This window comes from Hipposideros armiger, unplaced genomic scaffold, assembly GCF_001890085.2.
Source record: "Hipposideros armiger isolate ML-2016 unplaced genomic scaffold, ASM189008v1 scaffold_10, whole genome shotgun sequence".
NCBI classification, from domain to species: domain Eukaryota; kingdom Metazoa; phylum Chordata; class Mammalia; order Chiroptera; family Hipposideridae; genus Hipposideros; species Hipposideros armiger.
Genome location: NW_017731360.1, coordinates 6,268,581 through 6,274,824, shown reverse-complemented (window position 1 = coordinate 6,274,824; position 6,244 = coordinate 6,268,581). Strand labels below are relative to the sequence as shown.

Below are 6,244 nucleotides of genomic sequence, written 5' to 3'. Positions count from 1 at the left end.
AGACCCAACCTTTCATTCCTGAGAGATTTGTGCACTGGGAGATCCTCTTGTATAGAGCTGCTGTAGTCTTGCAGTAACTTTGACCACATGATTTGTAGTAGGAATAGGGTCCTTAGCGATACAGTTGAGTCTATCGCTAAACCTCCCTGACCCTACGATGTGGTAATAACTGATTTCCCCTTGATAGCCAGAGGTTTTAACCCCAAATGATACCTTGATTTCTTCTCTTGCTTGTCTATTTGCAGCATGAAGTATTCAAAACGGTTGAGTGGCCATTTCAACTCCCAGTTTGGTGGGAAAATTGTGTTGCTTGGTGGAGGCATTGCTTCCTTGGACACTAAAAGTTTTTAACATACCTTCCTTCCCTACAGTCATGAGGCCAAGAGGCAAATAATTTTTGAGTGAGTCAAGAAGTTTCATTATGAGAGGAGGCACTCCCACATTCAGCCCCCTTGGCTTTTGAACTACATAGTAGCTGGCTGAAAGGAGAAATGGTACACTGGTTCCTGTACATGGCTCTTTATCTCACAAAGCGTTTAACAACTGGTACCTTATCTGGGCCATCAACAGGCCTTTCCACCATTCTAGAAGGCTGGCTGATGGAGCATGTGGTAAGACCAGTGAACCCTGTGGGTGTCAGCTCAGTCTCATTTATTTTTTTGTGAAGTGACCATGTTTCTTCCATGGTCAGAAACAATATCGTATGGGCTAACAAGATTGTGAATTAAGTTCATAGATGGAGGTTCTGGCGGAGGCATGCAAGACAAGAAAAGCAAATCCAAATCTAGAGTATGCACCTCTTCTAGTGAAACAAATTCCTGCCTCCATCACGAGTGACACGGTCCTATGTAATCCATCTGTCACCAGCTAGTTGGCCGGTTCCCTTAAGGCATGACACCAAATCAGGGATCCGGGGCTGGTTGCTGCTGTGAGAAAACTGGGTATCTACTCAGTTTGCTGGGTCGGCCTTAGTGAGGGGATGATCCTTTTCTTCACCTCTATTACCATGGTCCTTTGTCCATGAACCCATTGAATAAGTAGGGGCACATGGTGAGCATTCATATGGTATGGTGTTACCTGCTGTCTCGTGATCTAGGACCATTCTAAGAATTCCATCTTTCCCAAACCTCTTTGTCATGAACTTCTAATCTTTAAATCTGAGCTGCTCAAATCAGTATTTACTGCCTGTGAACTGGTACAGATCTTGACCTGAGACCATCTCTCCTTCTAGGCAAAATAGATGATGAGATATACCGCTTACAGTTCTGCCTGCAGAAGTAATTAGTTAAGATGAGGTCCTACTAGAGTAGAGTAAATCCCTAATCCAATATAACGGATGTTCTTACGAAAAGGGGGAAATCTGGACACAAATATATATACAGGGAAAACACCATGTGAACATTAAGATGGCCATCTACAAGCCAAGAAGAGAGGCTTAAGATAGATCCTTCATAGCTCTCCTAAGGAACCAATCCTGCCAGTACCTCAATTTTGGACTTCTAGCCTCCAGAATTGTGACACAATAAGATTCTGTTATTTGAACCAGTTTGTGGTACTTTGTTACAGCAGCCCTAACAGACTAATACTAAGCTTGCTGAGAGCGTGTGTCTTGTTCACAGCCATCCCAGAACGTGCCTATACCTTTCCTTAACACCTTGTAGAGCTATTTAACTGTTTCACTTTTATAAATGAACCTAAAAGCCTTTCAAGGGAAGAGTGTTGCGAGTGTTCAATCAAACCTGTTGAGTAGATTAAACCATTTCACTCATTTCCATATTTTTTGCAGAGAGTGCTGGCCAGTAAAATGTGTGCGGACTGATAATTCATAGCTCTTCCTCTCCAAGCTGCATTAATATGCACGCCGCGCTTTTAGCTCTCTGGACAAAGAGGCTAATACTTCGCAGATCCTTCGAGTGGGATTCAGAAGACCGAATGGAGCGCCAGCCTTTTCCAGCGCCGATTCTTGCCCCTTTTGGCATCTTGGTACTTGTAGTTTTGTCCACTACATCTCTGCCCGAAACGCTGGCGCTGAGACCACAATTCCCATCACCACGCGAGGACTGGAACCTTCAGAGCGCAACCTCCGGAGGGGGGCGCCGTCGCTATTGACAAACTTGCTGGCCTAAGGGCCCGCCTTCCTGAGCCCAGACTCCCCCATGATTGGTCAACTGTCCCGCCTCTCACCGGAGGGGCGACAGGTGAATGAAAGGGGGGCGTGTCGGTGCGCGTAGCTTGGTGGCGGCGCGGCTGGAACCCGCTGGAAGGTGAGAGCCAAGAAGCGGGTTCACGCTGCCACTTTCATTGACTTGGGCAGGAATCGGGGCACCCCGGGAGGTCGACCCGGGAGGGATGCAGCGGGCAGGGAAGCCCCCACTGGCTCGGCCTCCCTCGGACCGCTCGGCCCTGGCGACTCCCGGTACCCTCGCCGCGCCAACCCGCGCTGGATGACAGACCCCCAACCTGCCCTTTTGCTTGGGGAGGGGCGCCGCGGCGGCAGTTGCCTCTCCTTCCCTGGCATTGGGCTGTCTCCCCTCGTGGTCCACCCGGGTGGTCGGGGCGTTACGATGGTGTTGGGGTTTTGCCCGCCCCAGCGATGGTCACTTTGTCCGCGAAGGCCACGGGAGGGGCAAGGCCTCAGTTCCCCACCCTTAGAGACCGAAGACCGAGTCCAGTAACTGGTTCCGGTCATCTGGCTCCGGACGGGGGGAGGATCCCCTTGATTTGAGAGCAATTGAGCAGGTGAACCAAAGATGCAATTGACCCTGAAATTCTTTCTGTGGAAATGGAAACTTCTTCCGTGTCGTTCGCCTCCACTCCATGCGTTGGGGAAGGGAACCCTTTTCACTGTGTCCTGGAGGTCTGGAGGGTCAGCATAGTGGTTAAGGGTGTCACCTCTGGAATCAAACCAACCTCTGTTCCAGTCCTAGCTTTGGGAGTGTTATCTGTAAATTTGAACCTTCCTTTCCTCCTCTGAAAAAGAAGATGTAATGATTGTATCTACTTTATTGGGTTATTGTGAGGTTAAAATTAATTTTTGTAAAGTGCTTCATACAGCGCTTCATGAGAAGTAGTGCTCAGTAAATGCTAACAATTGATGAGCAGGTTGTCATTTTTCTCAGGTGGGTGAACCTGGAAGGAATCTTGTCAGAGTCTCTGGGTGAAATTCAAGGTTGCTTTTGGTGCCAGGAATGAAGACAGTCCTTCATTCTATGATCTGGCTAGGTAGGATTCCCTCAGGAGAAAATGGGAGTTGATTGCGGGTGGTAGTGTTGGCATCTGCCCTATTCCTGGCATCTTCCTTGTGTCAGACATTGTATGTAGCCCGTAACTGTTGAATTGAGTTGGAACAGTGGGAAGGTTGGGAGGATCCCTGCCAGAGTGTGGATAAATGTACTTCTGAGAGCAATATATATACCCCAAGAGCTTCTTTTCTGGGAGAAGTGATTCTCAGCATGTCTCAGGAATGCAGAGCACCAAAGGCAAGTGGGATTAGCATGAATGAATATTTTCATGTTATATGCCAAATGCAGGGTTGGGGAAAGGGTTGAAGAAAGTCTGTGGATAGACTTGCAAAGTCAGGGAGTATTTGCATGACCCAATAGACCCTAGAATATTTGCAGAGAGAAAGCCAAAGGAAATGAGTTTTGGGTACTATTATTGGAAAGGAGCATCTTCCAGTGGGGGGAGGGAGGGTGCGGAGGGAAGGAATACTCTGGGAGGAGGTCCTGTAGAAAAAAACCATTCTACAAATTAAGAAGAAGTGTTGTGTCTACTTAGATTTTTATCTCCATGGTTTGCCAACTACTTACTCCTTTACCCCTCTTCCTTTTTTCCCTTTGTTTGAAAAGAAAAATAAAAGCAGTACAGGCACATAGTGGAACATACTAGGAGTATAGAAGTTGAAAAAGAAAAGTGAAGGTCCCTCCACATACCTCTTACCCCTAGTCCCTCTCCTCAAGGGTATCTGCTGTTAACTCTTGCTTGTATAACCTTCCAGAAAAAAATTCATGCATATACCAGCAAAAGCATATACATGGGATCATACTGTACATTTTGTTTTACATCTTGCCTTTTTTCTCTGACTGTATCTTAGTGGCCTTTTCATATGAACAAACACAACTCATTAAAAACTCATCTAGCTCATTAAAAACGTGGTTGCCTAGCCGGCTGAGTGGCTTAGTTGGTTAAGAGCTCGCTCAAGAGTTTGAGCTCTGAGCAACAGCAGTTCGAGTCCGGCCCGAGCTGAGCAGCCGCTGAGCTGCCAACAGGTGGCGGGATGGCTCAGCTAAAATAAATAAATAAAGAAAGAAAAACGTGGTTGCCTAGTACTCCACTGTGTGATTGCATTTCATTGATCATTGATTTAACTTGTTCCCTATTGGTGGCCATTCAGTTGTTTCTACTTTTACATTAGTACAAAAAACCTGGTGCAATGGACATCTCTGAAATTATAGTTTCATGTAGTTTTTGAGACTACATTCCAAAAGGGTAAATTTTTAGCAATGAAGTTCCTGGGGCAAAAGGTGTGTACATTTTAAGTTTTTTTTCCCCTAAAGATTTTATTGGAGAACTGAGGGAGGGGAACAGCATTGGGGAATCGGGGAAAGGGAACAGACAAGTTGCTGTCCTTTTTGTTCTTCAGTCTAGTTGTGGAGGATGTCGCTTCATTGGCCCATGTTGGTATTATCATTGTGCTCTTCCCAGGTGAGGCAGTTGCTCACCAGCCATTGGACAGCTGCTCACGGCGGCTCACGGCAGCTCACGAAAGCGCATGCTAGCTGCCAGCCAGCCCCACTGCTTCAGGTGGAGCTGTTGTTCACCATCTTAGCTGGTTCACCATCTTAGCTGTAGAGGGCGTAGCGTCACTGGCCTGCATATGGGATCCAAACCGGGGTCCTGGTGCTCAGAGCTGGCATCCTAAGCCAACTCTTAACCAACGCACCACTCGGCCAGCCCACACTTTTAGTTTTGATGTGTTCCCATCAACAGTGGATGTTATCACATTAAAAAAGTGACTTTACCAGTCTGATAGGCTTTCTTTTATTTCTGAGGAAGAATAGAATGTGGTACTTAAATGCTGCATTTTCCTATATCTTGTTTTTCCCTTAATATTTTAATTGCCAAAGGCAGTAGCAGGAACTGCTGGGAAAGCTTGGTTGAAGCAGTGGGAAGAGGTTAGAATGACAGTCCTGTGAAAACTTTCAGGATTGATTTATTTGGGAATAATAGAATTTTCCAGATATCTGACAGTTACCTTCCTTTCTGAACCAAAATATTAATTTTAACTACTTTGAATGAAAATTTCCAAAATTATGACATAACTTTCTTGAGTTTAAAATACTGTAAAAGGATAAGAATCTTCTTGATGACTTAGGCCTATCAATTATAGCCATGGGCTATAATTTAGTGATATCCTTAGGCCATTTTGAATATGTAAGAGTGTTTAACACCCTTGGCTAAATGGCCTCTGGCTGATATTTTGAAAACATTCTTAGGTCTATTTTTGTTATAACCGTTTTAGTTTTTTCCTACCTGTCAGTTCTCACTTTTAAATTTGTCAGTTTACTTCCTTTATAGAGGCTCATCTCCACTTCTCTCCCTAATTGGTTCTCTAGTTTCCAAACTCAATGTATCACTTGTTATCTGTATAAAGCAGGTGTAAATTGCCATGTAAAAGGTTGTTGTGAGTCTTTTATGAGTAAAGTCTGTGCAGTTAGTGTGTAAGCCTTGGGAAATCTATTTTGCCAGTGGAAGGACCCTTTTTGTGGGGAGTAGGTGCCTGGTTTCTGGTTGGGTGAGATGTGTTCCATTTGTAGAAAGGAAGAGTGCTAAAGAGTTGTTAGCCTTGGTTGGCAGCTCTAACTAGGCTTTTCATGATTTCAGTAGTGGGAGTTGATGTACTTGGTTGTAGAAACTTCTCTGAGTTCCATGGGTCAGTAAGTGAAAGGGGTATTGATGAATGGCCATGTGGGTTGTGTGATGGGAAAAGATGGAGGGGAGAGCTTGGAGAAGAAGGTATCTCTTGCTTGTATAACCTTCCAGCAAAAAATTCAAGCATATGCCAGCAAAAGCATGTATACAGATGGGATTTTAGCAGAAGGATTTTTTTTTTTAAGATTTTATTGGGGAATTGTGGGAGGGGAACAGCACTGGGGAATCGGGGGAAGGGGAACAGACAAGTTGCTGTCCTTTTGTTCTTCAGTCTAGTTGTGGAGGACGTTGCTTCACTGGCCCATGTTGGTAT

General features: G+C 45.3%; 1 protein-coding gene across 1 annotated transcript in view; it reads left to right on the top strand.

Annotated features, from left to right (window-relative positions):
- Positions 1–2,225: 2,225 nt before the first annotated feature.
- The window catches only part of ZBTB8B (zinc finger and BTB domain containing 8B), a 23,982-nt gene continuing 19,963 nt past the window's right edge, over positions 2,226–6,244 (top strand). Inside the window, exon 1 of the mRNA XM_019657232.1 lies at positions 2,226–2,264. The gene's annotated coding sequence lies outside the window, so the exon portion shown is untranslated. The remainder of the gene's footprint in view (positions 2,265–6,244) is intronic.